General features: G+C 46.3%; 1 protein-coding gene across 3 annotated transcripts in view; it reads right to left on the minus strand.

Annotated features, from left to right (window-relative positions):
- The window catches only part of LOC144595389 (F-box-like/WD repeat-containing protein TBL1X), a 297,826-nt gene that overhangs the window by 195,073 nt on the left and 87,608 nt on the right, over positions 1–15,145 (minus strand). Inside the window, exon 1 of one of the 3 annotated variants that reach the window (XM_078402879.1) lies at positions 2,216–2,237. The exons of 1 other annotated variant lie outside the window; for it this stretch is intronic. The gene's annotated coding sequence lies outside the window, so the exon portion shown is untranslated. Of the gene's footprint in view, positions 1–1,540; positions 1,664–2,215; positions 2,238–15,145 lie in introns of those variants that run through there. One more of the 3 variants, XM_078402878.1, reaches the window with a different exon arrangement.

Genomic DNA, 15,145 nt, shown 5'->3' on the forward strand with positions numbered 1-15,145 from the left:
CCCTGCCCCCCTCTCTCTCACTCCCTGCCCCTCTTACCCCCGTCCCTCTCTTCCCCCCTCCCCCCGTCCCTCTCCCCCCCCCGTCCCCCGTCCCTCTCCCCCCCCCCCGTCCCTCTCTCCCCTTCCCCCTCCCTGCCCCCCTCTCTCTCACTCCCTGCCTCCCTGTCCCTCTTACCCCCGTCCCTCTCTTCCCCCCTCCCCCCGTCCCTCTCTCCCCTTCCCCCTCCCTGCCCCCCTCTCTCTCACTCCCTGCCTCCCTGTCCCTCTTACCCCCGTCCCTCTCTTCCCCCCTCCCCCCGTCCCTCTCTCTCCCCCCGTCCCTCTCTCCCCTTCCCCCTCCCTGCCCCCTCTCTCTCACTCCCTGCCTCCCTGTCCCTCTTACCCCCGTCCCTCTCTTCCCCCCTCCCCCCGTCCCTCTCTCCCCTTCCCCCTCCCTGCCCCCCTCTCTCTCACTCCCTGCCTCCCTGTCCCTCTTCCCCCCGTCCCTCTCTCTCCCCCCGTCCCTCTCTCTCCCCCCCGTCCCTCTCTCTCCCCCCCGTCCCTCTCTCTCCCCCGTCCCTCTCTCTCCCCCCGTCCCTCTCTCTCCCCCCGTCCCTCTCTCTCCCCCCGTCCCTCTCTCTCCCCCCGTCCCTCTCTCCCCCCCTCCTCTCTCCCCCCCTCCTCTCTCCCCCCTCCTCTCTCCCCCCCTCCTCTCTCCCCCCCTCCTCTCTCCCCCCCCTCCTCTCTCCCCCCCTCCTCTCTCCCCCCCCTCCTCTCTCTCCCCCGTCCCTCTCTTTTCCCCCCGTCCCTCTCTTTTCCCCCCGTCCCTCTCTCTCCCTCCCCCCCTCTCTCTCCCTCCCCCCTCTCTCTCTCTCCCTCCCCCCTCTCTCTCTCTCTCCCCCTCTCTCCCTCCCCCCCTCTCTCTCTCTCCCTCCCCCCCCCTCTCTCCCTCCCCCCCCCTCTCTCCCTCCCCCCCCCTCTCTCCCTCCCCCCTCTCTCTCTCCCTCCCCCCTCTCTCTCTCCCTCCCCTCCCCCCTCTCTCTCCCTCCCCTCCCCCCTCTCTCTCCCTCCCCTCCCCCCTCTCTCTCCCTCCCCCCTCTCTCTCCCTCCCCTCCCCCTCTCTCTCCCTCCCCCCTCTCCCTCCCTCCCCCCTCTCCCTCCCTCCCCCCTCTCCTCCCTCCCCCCTCTCCTCCCTCTCCCTCCCTCTCCTCTCCCTCTCCTCTCCCCCTCTCTCTCTCCCCCTCTCTCTCTCCCCCTCTCCTCTCTCCCCCCCCCCCCTCTCTCTCCCCCCCCCCCTCTCTCTCCCCCCCCCCCCCCGGTCCCCCTCTCTCTCCCCCCTCCGTCCCTCTCTCTCCCCCCCCCCCGTTCCTCTCCCCCGTCCCTCTCCCCTCCGTCCCTCTCTCCCCCGCCCCTCTCTCCCCCGCCCGTCCCTCTCTCCCCCGCACACAGCGCTCACACCCTCCTTGTGTATTAAAGATTAAATATAAGGATTCCACATGGGGAGGGGAACACTGGGCTCCCTAAAACGATCGCTTTCACAACACACCCAGCCATTGCTCACCCCTGCGCCCGCTGCTTCCTCCAATGTTTTCAAGAATATCCCACCAAGCTTCTGATCGATTCGGTTTAAAAAATACATCTGCACACACTGCTTGCATGGGGGAAGGGAGGGTGTTCCCGGCCAGGGGAACTGGCTTCCTGCTGCCTGCTTTTTTTAGATTTTCAATTTGCCCTCGTTTCTTTGTGTACACAGCCCAGACAAGTGAGCAGACCTATCCACGCCAAGGGACACCATTTGACAAGGATTACCAAACCATGCACTATAAGCATATATATAGAACCACATAGGTGTATATTATATTATATATAAATATATAAACACATTACAGCAACATGCTGCGAGCACTATTCGGAATGCACTTCAGTCGCAGATATAAATTAACCAATTCAACCTCAAACAAATCGAGGCTGTAACAAAATCTATGAATGCATCGTCCTTTGGCATTGAAATGAGCGAAAAGTGGCTGATAGTGCCGATGTGCGATGTATTTAATGATACAATATTTGCACCATGTGCTGCCCTTCCCCCAGCCACGCTGTTTTTTTCCGCCTGCCCAGGCACAGTGCGGGTGATTGATTCTCCTTTCCCCTTGCTCAGTCATTCAGCTTTGGAAAGTAAATAACAAGTTGACATCATTACAGGTCTCTGCATTACAGTGACACATCGCAGCCTTACCGTACTACTCGCAGACGCGGCGCAGCCCGCTCCGGAATGGGGGCAGGGAGCAGGTTGCCTCTGTGCACTGTGATACTGATAAACATTTGCTGTCTGCTTCAGCAAGAAAAACCCACAGCCCGTTTGCATATTTAGGTCAATCCGCAACGCAATGCAACAAAAAAGAGCTGTTTTTTTTGTAAATAAATACACTGATTATACATAGTAAGTTTTTAATTACAAGGCTGTTTCTTGTTTACAGCACGTTGTTGTTTTAAGATTTAACACAATGTTGTGACAATGATGCAAATCAGTTTTGCTCTGGCCATTTGAGAATTTGAAGTTAATCGTATTAGTTTGATTGACGGCTAGCTTTGTTTGGTTGGGCCTCCTCTTATGTGATTATTTTGGTGTTGGGAGGATGAACTTGACCCGTTACCCAGAATGGCATTGTTTGTTTCTGCTCCCGACAGTTCTTTCCCAATGCCATCCTGTTTAAAAAGGACACGTTATGCAAAGCGCATGCAACGTGTCGGCGCGTCTTCTAATAAAAAAAGAAATGAGATTTTGAGCTTACGCTTTTCACAATCAGGCGTAGAACATTAAAAGTGGGGACACGAAGATGTTTTTTTCTGGATAAATATTAATGCCCATAAGGACAGCCATCCCGTGATCTGGCATATTTCAATAAGCAACAATTTAAAAGTTTATTACCCTGCACTCCTTGCATTGAATATAGAACAGTAGAGCGCAGGAACCGTTGGTTCAAGACTTCTGTGCAGAACCTGATGCCAAGACCAACGTTATTTGCCTGCACATGATCCATGTCCCTCCATATCCATGTCAAACAGCCACACAGCAAGGAAACAGACCCTTTGGCCCAACTTGCCCATGCCCATCAAGATACCCCATCTAAACTCGTTCCACCTGCCCACATTCGACCCATATTCCTATAAATCTTTGTTATCCATGTACCGATCCAAATGTCTTTTAAATGCTGTTACACCATCTGCCTCAACTACCTTCCCTGGCAGCTCATTCTATATACCCACCACCCTCTATGAGAAAATGTTGCCTCAGGTTCCTATGAAATCTTTCCCCTCCCACCTGAAACGCATGTCCTCCAGTTCCTGATTCCCCTACTCTGGGTAAAAGACTCCTAGTCTGACCTTTCTGTCATGGGCCTCCTCCAGTGCCATAGTGAGGCCAACCTGAAATTGGAGGAACAGCACCTCATATTTTGCCTGGGCAGCTTGCAGCCCAGTGGTATGAACATTGACTTCTCCAACTTTAAATAGTTCCTCTATCCCTCTCTTCCCCTCCCCCTTCCCAGATCTCCAATTGTCTTCCTGTCTCCACCTATATCCTTCCTTTGTTCCGCCCCACTGACATCAGTCTGAAGAAGGGTCTCGACCCGAAACGTCACCCATTCCTTCTCTCCTGAGATGCTGCCTGACCTGCTGAGTTACTCCAGCATTTTGTGAATAAATCACAACTTCATTACTCAATACCCAGACCGATGAAAGCCTACTTGGCCACCCTGTCTACCTCTGGCGCCACTTTTGAAGGAACTATGTACCTGCACTCCTACATCCCTCTGCTCTACAACACTCCCCAAAGCCCTGCCACTTTACACTATCGTATCCTCAACCACCATCCCTGGCAGCGCGTTCCAGGCACTAACCCTCTGTGAAAACAAATGTCTTACACAGCTGATTTAAACATTCCTCTTCTCACCTTAAAACCACGCCCTCTAGTATTTGATAATTCCATCCTTGGAAAAAGGTTCTGACTGTTTATCCTATCTATGCCTCTCATTATTTTGTAGAAGTTTATCAGGTCTCCCCCACAACCTCCAGCATTCCAGAGAAAACAATCCGTTTGTCCAAACTCACCTTTTAGCTAATGCGCCAAAATCCAGGCAGCATACTGGTAAACCTTCTTTGTACCCTTTCCAAAGTCTCCACATCCTTCCTGTAATGGGCAACCAAAACTGCACCCAATACTCCAAATGGGACCACACCAGAGTACTCAATACAAAGGTCTTCAGAAAAAAGGGCCCTGCAATCTCAGTCCTGAAGTGCAGTTTTGACCTAAAATGTTGACCATCCCTGTGCCAAAGTCCCGCAGTTTGATTTTTGCTGCAGATTCCAGCATCTGCAGGTACTTGTCTCCACAGATATGTCATCAGTACATTGTAACTTGTATCAGCAGAAAAAAAGATAACATAATAAATGTTGAGCAAATCACAGGGTTCCATTTCAAAATGTATCTGAAAACTACAATGTTATGGTTTTGGCATCCATTCTGAAAGTGTCTGATCTCCTTGACTCTCTGCTCCATGTTGGTGGTGGAATTGAGCAAAGCAACGCTATTAGTAAGGCTTCTGGTGTTGCAGATGGCCAACAGTACTTCTGTAGTACAAACTTTACACGTAACTCGTTTATTGTTGTCACATGTACCAAGGTACAGTGAAAAGCTTTTGTTGCAAACTATCCAGTCATAGAAAAGATTATACACGATTACAATCAAGTTATCCACAAAGTACAGGTACAGGATAAAGGGAATAATGTTTAGTGCAAGTGATAGTCCAGTAAAGTTCGATTAAAGATAGTCCGAGAGTCTCCAATGAGGTAGATGGGAGGTCAGGATCACACTCTAGTTGGTGAAAGGATGATTCAGTTGCCTGATAACAGCTGGGAAGAAACTGTCCCTGAATCTGGAGGTATACGTTTTCCAACTTCTGTATTTCTTGCCTGATGAGAGAGGGGAAAAGAGGGAGTGACCGGGTGAGACTGGTCCTTCATTATGCTGGTGGACTTGCCGAGGCAGCGTGAAGTGTAGATGGAGTCAATGGAAGGGAGGTTCGTTTGTGTGATGGTTTGGGCTACGTCCACAATTGTCTGCAATTTTATTTTGATCATGGATGGAGCTGTTCCCAAACCATGCTGTGATGCACCTCAATAAAATGTTTTCTACGACACATCTGTAGAATTTGTTGAGGATTGTTGGGGGCATGCTGAACTTCCTAAGCCTTCTAAGGAAGCATAGGCGTTGGTGTGGTTTCTTGGTCATTGCTTCAATGTGGCTGGTCTAGGACATGTTGCTGGTGATACTTATTCAGCCCAGACTTGATTGGTGTCCAGATCTTGCCTCTTGCAGGCATGGGTATGTTCACTATCTGAAGGGCAGGTAACAGGACTGACCATTGCTTCATGCAGGAATGGGTGTTCACCATTTGAGGGACAGTTAATATGACTGATCACTGTACGATTATCTGTGAACAGTTCTTCTTGTCGTTTGACCGAGGAAAGGTCATCGATGAAGCAGTTGAAGATACTCGAAACCAGGATTCACCTTGAAGACTCCTGCAACAGTGGTCTGGAATGGAGAGGATATTTCTCCAAGAACCACACCAATAAGCAGGATTTTAACTACATGTCTCTTTTCCCTGCTTCCTACTAATTTTAATTTGACTTGCACTCCCTGGAGCCACTTTGGCTGAACATTTCTCTGTGTTAAGGACAGTCATTCCAGCCTCTGCATTTCAGATTTATTTGCATCAAGATTGCCAGGGGATTTGGATTCAAGCGATTCTGCCAAACACAGTATCAGTTAGCAGGTTGATGATGAGTAAATGCTACTTGATAGTCCTATTGTTGACTCTTTCATGTCTTACTGGTGACAGGGAGCAGACTAACAAGGTGCTAAATAGTCAGGAGAGCTTTGTCCCTATTTCGGGAGAAGTAAAAGTCCGGATTATTCTCCACATTATCAGGTGGATGGCAAATTATTGCTGCACTCAATCTGCATAGCTGAGTCTCCATCACTGGTCTTGGTACTACAAATGGAATACATGAACACTAATGTCCTATGTATTTCCACAACTTGGTATAGTACAAAGAACATTGAGTTCTGAGGGTGGTATCTTTATCACTGTTGGCTGAAAGCCCACCACCACCCAGTGTCCATGTGGAATGTACGCTGTTCACACTTCTCTCCATCTTACCTTGGCCCCCATCAAACAACTGCGTATCTACGTCTGGAGATCATTTAAATTAACACCAGCACTAGGCAAACAGACATTTCCTCAACTCAATATTTGGAAGACCAATATCCTGCAACAATTCAATTCCATTCATCACCATGGCAACGGTCTGAGGTCAACCCAAAGATACTAGAGGAACAAGATGGACCACTCCATTGAAATTGCCTATACTGAAGTGTAATACGCAAAGGAGCCATTTTAGTAGGCAAAACCCGTCGTTCACTTTGCCTCTCGCAGTGTAATCAGTGTTTTGGGGGAACAGTATGTGTGATGATACCATTCAAATGAAGAATATATCTCATCTATCAATTCACAGATTTTTGTTATTTTTCTTTAAAAATGTTTCTGCAAGTTTCTGCTTACTAAAATGGCGCCATGACGTACTACGGTTTTTAGGGTTGAGTGGTCTATCTTGTTCCTTCTAGTATCTTTGGGTCAACCTGACCTATCGTTGTCAGATTTGATGTTTTGAGATGAGCTTCCAAACAAATGTGTCCTCCATCGCTCATCTACCTGTTCCCACCCCCATAACAGTACCAACCACAACCCACTTCCATCCACTTGATAGCTCCAGGTTTGATTGCTTCTGGCTGGCCACGCAGTTCGAGGTTTCTACAATTAGCAGGCAGGACTTTACATATAATCAAGCCATTGACAGAAGACAAATTTCTCCAGTAATATCTGCTTTTTCTAGTTTTCCAGAAAAGAAAATATATAATTATTTCCATATCATCTATATACTAAAACTCTCGTTTGTTTGTTTGTTTGTTCCTGAACTACAGCCAAAACGGTACACGATAGCGCAACAATTTTAGGCCCACCTTATTCACCGTCATCCCTTTGGTGCTAATGGAAGAAGTTTAATTGAAATCGGTGTTATATTTTTAAACTTATTCACATTTTAAAGTTTAAATCTATCTCCTACGGAAGGAGGAGGGAGGGAGGGAGGGAGGGGGTGGGAGGGGAGGAGCGAGGATAAAGGGGGTTGAGGGGGAGGGAAGGGGGGTAGGAGGGAGACGGGGAAGGGTGGGGGGAGAGGGGGAGGAGAGGGTGTTGCACCAATGCAGGAGAGGTTTGGGCCAAACTTGGTCAGTAAAAACATAAAAGATTAGCCAATGGCAAAGATTTTCATCTGGATGAAGCTGGAGTGGATTTTTAAGATAAGTGGCAAATCAGTTTCGCCGTAAATCATAGAGACCATGTTACGGACTCAATGTTATTAGAAACGAAACAGCTTGGGAAAGCAAAATCACATGGGAAGGGAGAGAAGCTGCATTTCTGTGTAAATGAGCGGGTGATTGAAAACATCTCTGCTTTCTGCTGAGTCGTTCAGCAAGCTCCCACGTCAGTGTGCTGCCACAATGCAGAGGGAGCCATCACCATGGCTACTCAACGCTGCAAACAGCATCTTGATGAGAAATAAAATCAAGAGCAATTATTTATTTTTTGAAAAGAACATTAAACCTAATAATATTACTTTGTAAATGTAAACTTTAAATAGATTGTGACCTTCACCAAAATAGGTTTTACACATTGACTTATGAATATACTTGCTTGGAATTATAATTCAACAATTTTGTGTCACTTGATAGTATTTAAATGGCAATAGAATTTCAATTCTGCGGACGTTGCATGGAAATATAATTAAATTACATTTTCCTTCAATGGGAAGCAGACTATTTGGAATTCCTTTTACAAAAGATTAAAAAATACATCCATTACCATCAAAGGCTTTTCCCCGTTAGTGGTGACCTTTATTAAAAATATATTACATGAGATTCGAGAATGCCTCAGAGAGATTCGACAATGCCTCAGAGAGTCTACAGTTGAAACAAATTGATGAGTTAGAAAATACATTATCCAGTGATCATAAGATCTCTCCATTCAGTAGCAGCCTGATTTTATTGGATAACAACGTATTTTGTGACTGGTGCTGTTACCTTGTGTCGAGCCGTGCCCAAGTACCTGTTTGTTTCTGGTGAACAGCCTGGGACTGGGTTTTCCTGTAGCCAGCTGCTACAGCGGTCCTGAGGTTCAACTTTCATATCATCATATCATATATCATATCATATATATACAGCCGGAAACAGGCCTTTTCGGCCCTCCAAGTCCGTGCCGCCCAGTGATCCCCGTACATTAACACTATCCTACACCCACTAGGGACAATTTTTACATTTACCCAGTCAATTAACCTACATACCTGTACGTCTTTGGAGTGTGGGAGGAAACCGAAGATCTCGGAGAAAACCCACGCAGGTCACGGGGAGAACGTACAAACTCCTTACAGTGCAGCACCCGTAGTCAGGATTGAACCTGAGTCTCCGGCGCTGCATTCGCTGTAAAGCAGCAACTCTACCGCTGCGCTACCGTACCGCCCTACCAGCAAGTCACCAGATCATGCCAAGAATCCACCAAAACATGGTAGCGGAGTTGGTTAGTGATGAAACATGATGCCCAACGGTGAATGGGAACAGAGTTGATTACCTGCTGATATTGCATCATTAACTACGTTGCCCAATGACCTCTCCCATGCTTACTGGATGAGACACAAAATACTCCATCAGTCTGAAGAAGGGTCTCGATCCAAAATGTCACCCATTCCTTCTCTCCAGAGATGCTGCCTGTCACGCTGAGTTACTCCAGCATTTTGTGTCTATCTTCGATTTAAACCAGCATCTGTAGTTCCTTCCCACACTAACTGGATGAGAGTTTGGTGCCTCTACTTTTGGATCTGTTAACCATGAGGTGCTGACCATGTGGGGGAACGTAGAGCGACAGAGGGTGGAGGAGTGCAGTGGAGGAGTGGAGCCTTGACAATTCTAGTGTAGCTGGAAAATGTTGGCCAGTGTGGGCAAGTTGGGCCGAAGGGCCTGTTTCCACATTATATCACACTATCTATCTAAGCAGATAACAGTGGTGATCTCTCTTGACTCTCCAGTGGAGCAACATTCCCTCATTACTTTGACTGAATAAGCGAGTTCGGTATCTCGACCGCACATGCGCAGGTCATCGGTCACAAGAGCTTTCTCGCCGGCTGATAACAGCGGGGAAGAAACGGCTCTTGAATCTGGTGATCAGTGATTGCAAGCTTTTATATCTTGTGCCCAAATAGGAAAAAGCCACCCGGTTGCGGGCTGTGCGGTTGGACTTTCGCCCAGCTGCCAGGCCAAGTGCTCATGCATACGGTCGAGCTGTTGTTCAGATGCAAGGTGTGGCTTTTTCCCCATTGCCCGAGACGGTGGACAGGCCAGGCTAAAACTCCAGCGGACTCCCTCTTCCCCCGCCGTGACGCCTGGAAAACAAGGGCAACAATCACACTCCTTCCTCATCATCTTTTTTTCCTATTTGGGCACAAGATATAAAAGCTTGCAATCACTTATCACCAGATTCAAGAGCTGTTTCTTCCCCGCTGTTATCACCCAGCGAGAATGTTTAGCTCTTGTGACCTATGACCTGCACAAGCGCGGTCGAGATCCTGAATTCGCTTATTGGCTCAGTACAGTATTTGTATCAGGATGTAAAATTGCAAGTTGGTCACCATGAATGCAAGCCAGCTGAGTGTTCACTAGAAGAATTGCAACACCATAATCTCTCTGCAATAAGAAACAGAAAATCAGGTATCTTATTTTTAGCTGCTGCTTCCCTGAAGTAATTTGAAACAAGAATGAATCTCTGCAATCCTACAACAGGCCTACTGAGTCTTGGATTGAAGCCAAGGAAACAACAGCAACAGATTATTCGAGTCACAGAGTCGTACAGCATGGAAAGTGGGCCTTAGGCCCAACTCGCCCATGCCGACCAAGATGCCCCATCGATGCTAGTCCCACCTGCCCATATTTGGCCCATTTCTCTCTAAATCTTTCCTATCCATGTACCTGTCCAACTGTATTTTAAATGTTGTTATAGCACCTACCTCCTTTGGCAGCTCGTTCCATACACCCACCCTCTGTGTGAAAAAGTTATCCCTCAGATTCTTATTAAATCTTTTCCCTTCCACCTTAAACTTTTCACTGTACCTCAGTATACGTGACAATAAACTAAACTGAACCAATGTACGCAGGTTCTTGATTTCCCCTACTCTGGGTAAAAGACTGTGTATTCACACTATCTATTTCTCTCATGATTTTATACACCTCCATAAGATCAACCCTCAGCGTGCAGCGCTACAAGGTATAAAGACCCAGCCTGCCCAAGTCTTCTTGCAGCTCAGGCCTTTGAGTCCTGGCAACATCCTTGTAAATCTTCTCTGCACCCTTTCCAGCTTGTTGTAGAATTACCTCCTCCAGCAGGCAAGAAATAGACCAGAATCTCATTTTAAGTCAAGTCAAGTCAAGTCAAGTCAATTTATTTGTATAGCACATTTAAAAACAACCCACGTTGACCAAAGTGCTGCACATCTGACTAGGAAAAAAAGAAACAGCCAAACACAACGGCGCGGCCATCTTGAACAAAATGTTAATTCAATCACCCACAGTCCAACAGTCCAAGCCTCACTGCATCTTTGAACTCCACTGAGATTGCATCTCATTAGGTAATTTACTATTTTTTTTTTTTTTTAAATACCTACCGATGCTACAAGTCTGAAATAAAATTAGAAAATGCTGTAAAGACTCAGCAGGTCAGGTGGTATCTGTAACCGAGAAAGAATGAACATTTTCAGATCCAAGGCTTTCATCAGAACAAGTAAAATGCTGACACAAGGACCTGCAAGATGCTGGAATCTTGAGTAAAATACAAATTGCTGGAGAAACTCAGTGGGTCAGGAGGATCTGTGGAGGGAATGGACAAACGATGTTCTGGGTCGGGACCCTTCTACAGACTGATGGAGCGGAGGGGGAGGAAGCTGGAAAAGGGGTGGGGGTGGGGCAAAGCCCGGCAAGTGAAGAAGCCTGACTCTGAAGGGTCCTGACCCAAAACGCCACCTGTCCATGTTCTCCAGTGATGCTGTGTGACCCTCTGAGCTACTCCAGCACTCTGTGGAACGTCACCTATCCATGTTCTCCAGTGATGCTGCGTGACCCTCTGAGTTACTCCAGCACTCTGTGGAACAAGAGATGTGCCCATCGAACATCCCCATCGAACATCCGCTGCTTCCTTCATCCACAGCACACAATCCTTTTTCCCAACAACTATCCATGTTCACCAGAGATGCTGCATTATCCGCTGAGTTACTCCAGCACTCTGTGTCATTTCCTGGAAAGTGATATGTGGACACAGATGAGGAAGGGGTAGATTGGGAGATGGTTGGAGGACGGGTCGAAGTGAAAAAGGAGACAAAAGGGTGTCAGATAAGGAGATAACTATTTTAATTCCCCTTCCCATTCCTGAAACGAACAAAGGCTCTTTCCATGTTCTAAATTATAAAAGACTGCAGCCCCAAAAACAATCCCTGTAGCACACAGCGCACCACATGTTGCCAACCAGAAGACAACTAATTTCTGTCGGCACTCTCTTGACGTTAACCAGCCAGTAACCTGCCTGCATCAGTGTTCTATCTTTAAAATAAAAACGTTTATTTTCCCGCAATCGCAGTGGACACTGCACTTATCAAATGCCTCCTGCAGATCTCCCCATTGAACATCCGCTGCTTCCTTCATCCACAGCACACAATTCTTTTTCTAAACATTCCTACAAATTGGATCAAATATGATTTTCCTTTCACAAAACCATGTTAACTTTGATCAGTTTGAATTTGTCTAAGTGCCCTTCCAGCACATCTGTGATAATAGCTTTTTCCCAACAACTAATTCGATGTAAGAAAAAAAGGTTGGAATGTTTCATAACATTATTTGGTATTTTAGATTAGATTTACAACAGTTACATTACATAGTTCATTTATGTGAACAAAGATTGGGAATGAACATGTGCTTGTATTAATTTGCACCAAGAATGGCATTGATGGAATATTTCTACACATCAAAACATACAACTCTCATCTTGTATATTTGTGGGTTTGTGGATATATTTGTTTGTGGGTTTGTGGATATATTTGTTCCCGAAATACAGCCAAAATGGTACATGATAGCGCAACAATGTTAGACCCACCTTACTCACCATTGGCCTGCGGTTCAAATGGTTGTTATATTTTTAATGTTTTTCACTTTTTAAACTTTAAAAATCACTTATTAAACGTTAATAAATCCCTTTTCCACTTGCCCTGCCCGTCAGCCACGCCTGCACAGTAATACCTCCGTGTTCGACGTCACAATGGGAACCCAACGGGTCCGTGCCTGCACAGTTGGGGCCCGTTGATCTAATACTTATGTAAGATGGCCGCCGGATCCGCGCATGCACTCCAAGCATGCTGGTTGTCCGCCGGGGCTTCTTCCTGCTCAAAGCAACGGCCGTCGCCATCGACCTGCAGCTGCAGGAGAGGTCCAGAGATCGCTATGGATGCTGCGATGGCCGCCCGGGGCTGGGGTGAGTGGCTCCCTCTCCCCTTTCCTCTCCCCCCTTGCCCGCCCCCAACCCCGGGGGAGACTCCCCGGCCGGCAACGGAGGAGGGTTGGGGGAGGGTTGCTGGGCCCGCACGAGAGATTTGGACGGAGGATTGCTAGGCCCGCAGGAGAGGTTTGGACGGAGGATTGCCGGGCCTGCAGGAGAGGTTTGGACCCAACGGGCCCACGCCCGTCCAGTTGACTATAATAATAGACTATCCCCCACATGTGTGGTTGACAATGTGAAGCAATTTCTCAATTCAAACTCTGTTTAAATTAAATACAGATGGATCCTGGCAGAGACCACAATCAGCTTGTCCTCCTCTCACCAGTGCCCTTCAACCAGTGGAATGCATCACTGTTTTTCACACAGTGTGTGAAACAAGTTGTGTGGATGTGTGTGTGGAATACGTTGCCAGGGGCAGGTACTAAAACATTTAAAAGACTATTAGACAGGTACATGGATACGAAAGGTTCAGAGCGATCACCGTACTATCCTACACACAAGTCAATAGTCAATAGTCAATAGTCGTTTATTTGTTACATACACATAAATGTGTAGTAAAATTTACTGAAGCCAATTAACCTACAAATCTGCATGTCTTTTAAATGTTTGAGAAACTAGAGCACCCGGAGAACACTCACGAGGTCACAGGGAGAATATACAGAACGTATAGATAGCACATGTAGTCAGTATCAAATCCAGGTCTCTAGGCGCTGTCAGGCAGCAACTCTACTGCTGCACCACCATGCCGCCATTTTAAGGAAGGAGCAAGATCAAATGTAAGAGGGCCTTTGGTGAGACTTGTGTAGGATGGGGCATCTAGGGCGACTTAGGCCGAAGGGCTCACACTTTGACTCCCGCATGTCTGATGAACCTCTGGTGGATCCCAGGTGTCTTGTCCATGTCCTTAATTTTCAGGCAGAACTGTTGCTGACGCCAGGCCTCGGTCCTAGGCCGCCTTCTGTGCTGTGTAACTCTATGACTCCATGTTTATTCAATTGCTTCTTCATTTGCAAGTTTAGCTTTTAATTTTCACCATGAAATATAATCATGATTTGTGAAAAATTGAGAAGTCGAGGTGCATCACGTCATAGGGTGTTTCTAACTCCTCTTCGCGAACATTTCTTCAAAAATATCAATAATTGCTCAACTTTCACATGAGCTAAAATTTCCTGTTAATTGGTTTTCCAAATATTTGAGTTTTATTGATGAAATTTCTATTGTCAATTCTCCACCGATGTTTATGAGGCCACCATGATTTATGAGGCCACAATGAGGCCACATTGATCACCATGCATATACTCTACAGAGATTTGGAATGGGAAACAGCAAATATTTTCCAAAGAAGGGATTCCCATTTGCAAAAGTGAAAAGGGAAATAAAGTGTGACAATTTCAAACCTTGCACTGAAAGATCTAAAAGTGTAACGTCAATATAAAACAGATTTATCTGTTACTGGGAAGCAGAGTAAGAGGATGTGGGGTGGATGATGTGGTCAGCAGGAGGTAGCACCAGAGTTGGCTTTGTTCGGGCATCTAAGCATTAACAACACCAGTGATTTATTTCACAAAATGCTGGAGTAACTCAGCAGGTCAGGCAGCATCTCAGGAGAGAAGGAATGGGTGACGTTTTGGGTCGAGACCCTTCTTCAGACTGATGTCAAGAAGGGCAGCAGGGATAAAAGAGGTAACTACAAGTTGTGCACAACAACGTTGCTCATGAGATGTCAAACAATGTACACCAATTTAACAACGCTTGATGCCTGCTCCATGGCCTGCATGAGTCAGTGCATCAGAAGCATGAAGACCCAGAACAAAACCCAGACAAGCGCTGCCTCTGACTGAGCGTCCAACTGTAGTTTGATAACGTCCCATAAATGTTGTGCAAATCAATATCGCTCCTCAGCTGGAATATGATTCCAGTACCCAGAGAGCTTTCTTCAGTAAGACTGCTCAGACTACTGTTAATGTGTGACTGGAATAGGTATAAATTAAGTCATTATTATAACTATCATAGAAATTTAAAGAAAGTCATTAAAACAGATCCACCAGCAATTCAGTACACCAGATTTAATTACGAAAATAGTTCATGGCCTACTGCATCTTCATTAAGGACCTCACTGTAAAACTTATTTGACACAGCTTTCTTTAAAGAAACTATTTAATTTTCTTCAGTTTTTCAGTGAAGACTATTAAAGCTTCAGTTAGTCAGTGAATTCCATTAAAGCTTCAGTTCATTAATTTACATCTTGAAAACAGTCAGGCATTTTCAGATATTGAACGGATTTTTTCATCGTGTCTGGTGCATTGTTGAAAATGTGCGAAATTAATTTAAGTTCAATGTAGAATATCAATTGATGCTAATAGAGTGTGCTCTTTTATAATCCATTCACAGATGTAAAAATACAGACATGGTTAGATCTTCATATTAATTCTGAAAATAGGTTTATCGAGTAAATATTA

The sequence above is a fragment of the Rhinoraja longicauda genome, chromosome 7 (assembly GCF_053455715.1).
Source record: "Rhinoraja longicauda isolate Sanriku21f chromosome 7, sRhiLon1.1, whole genome shotgun sequence".
NCBI classification, from domain to species: domain Eukaryota; kingdom Metazoa; phylum Chordata; class Chondrichthyes; order Rajiformes; family Arhynchobatidae; genus Rhinoraja; species Rhinoraja longicauda.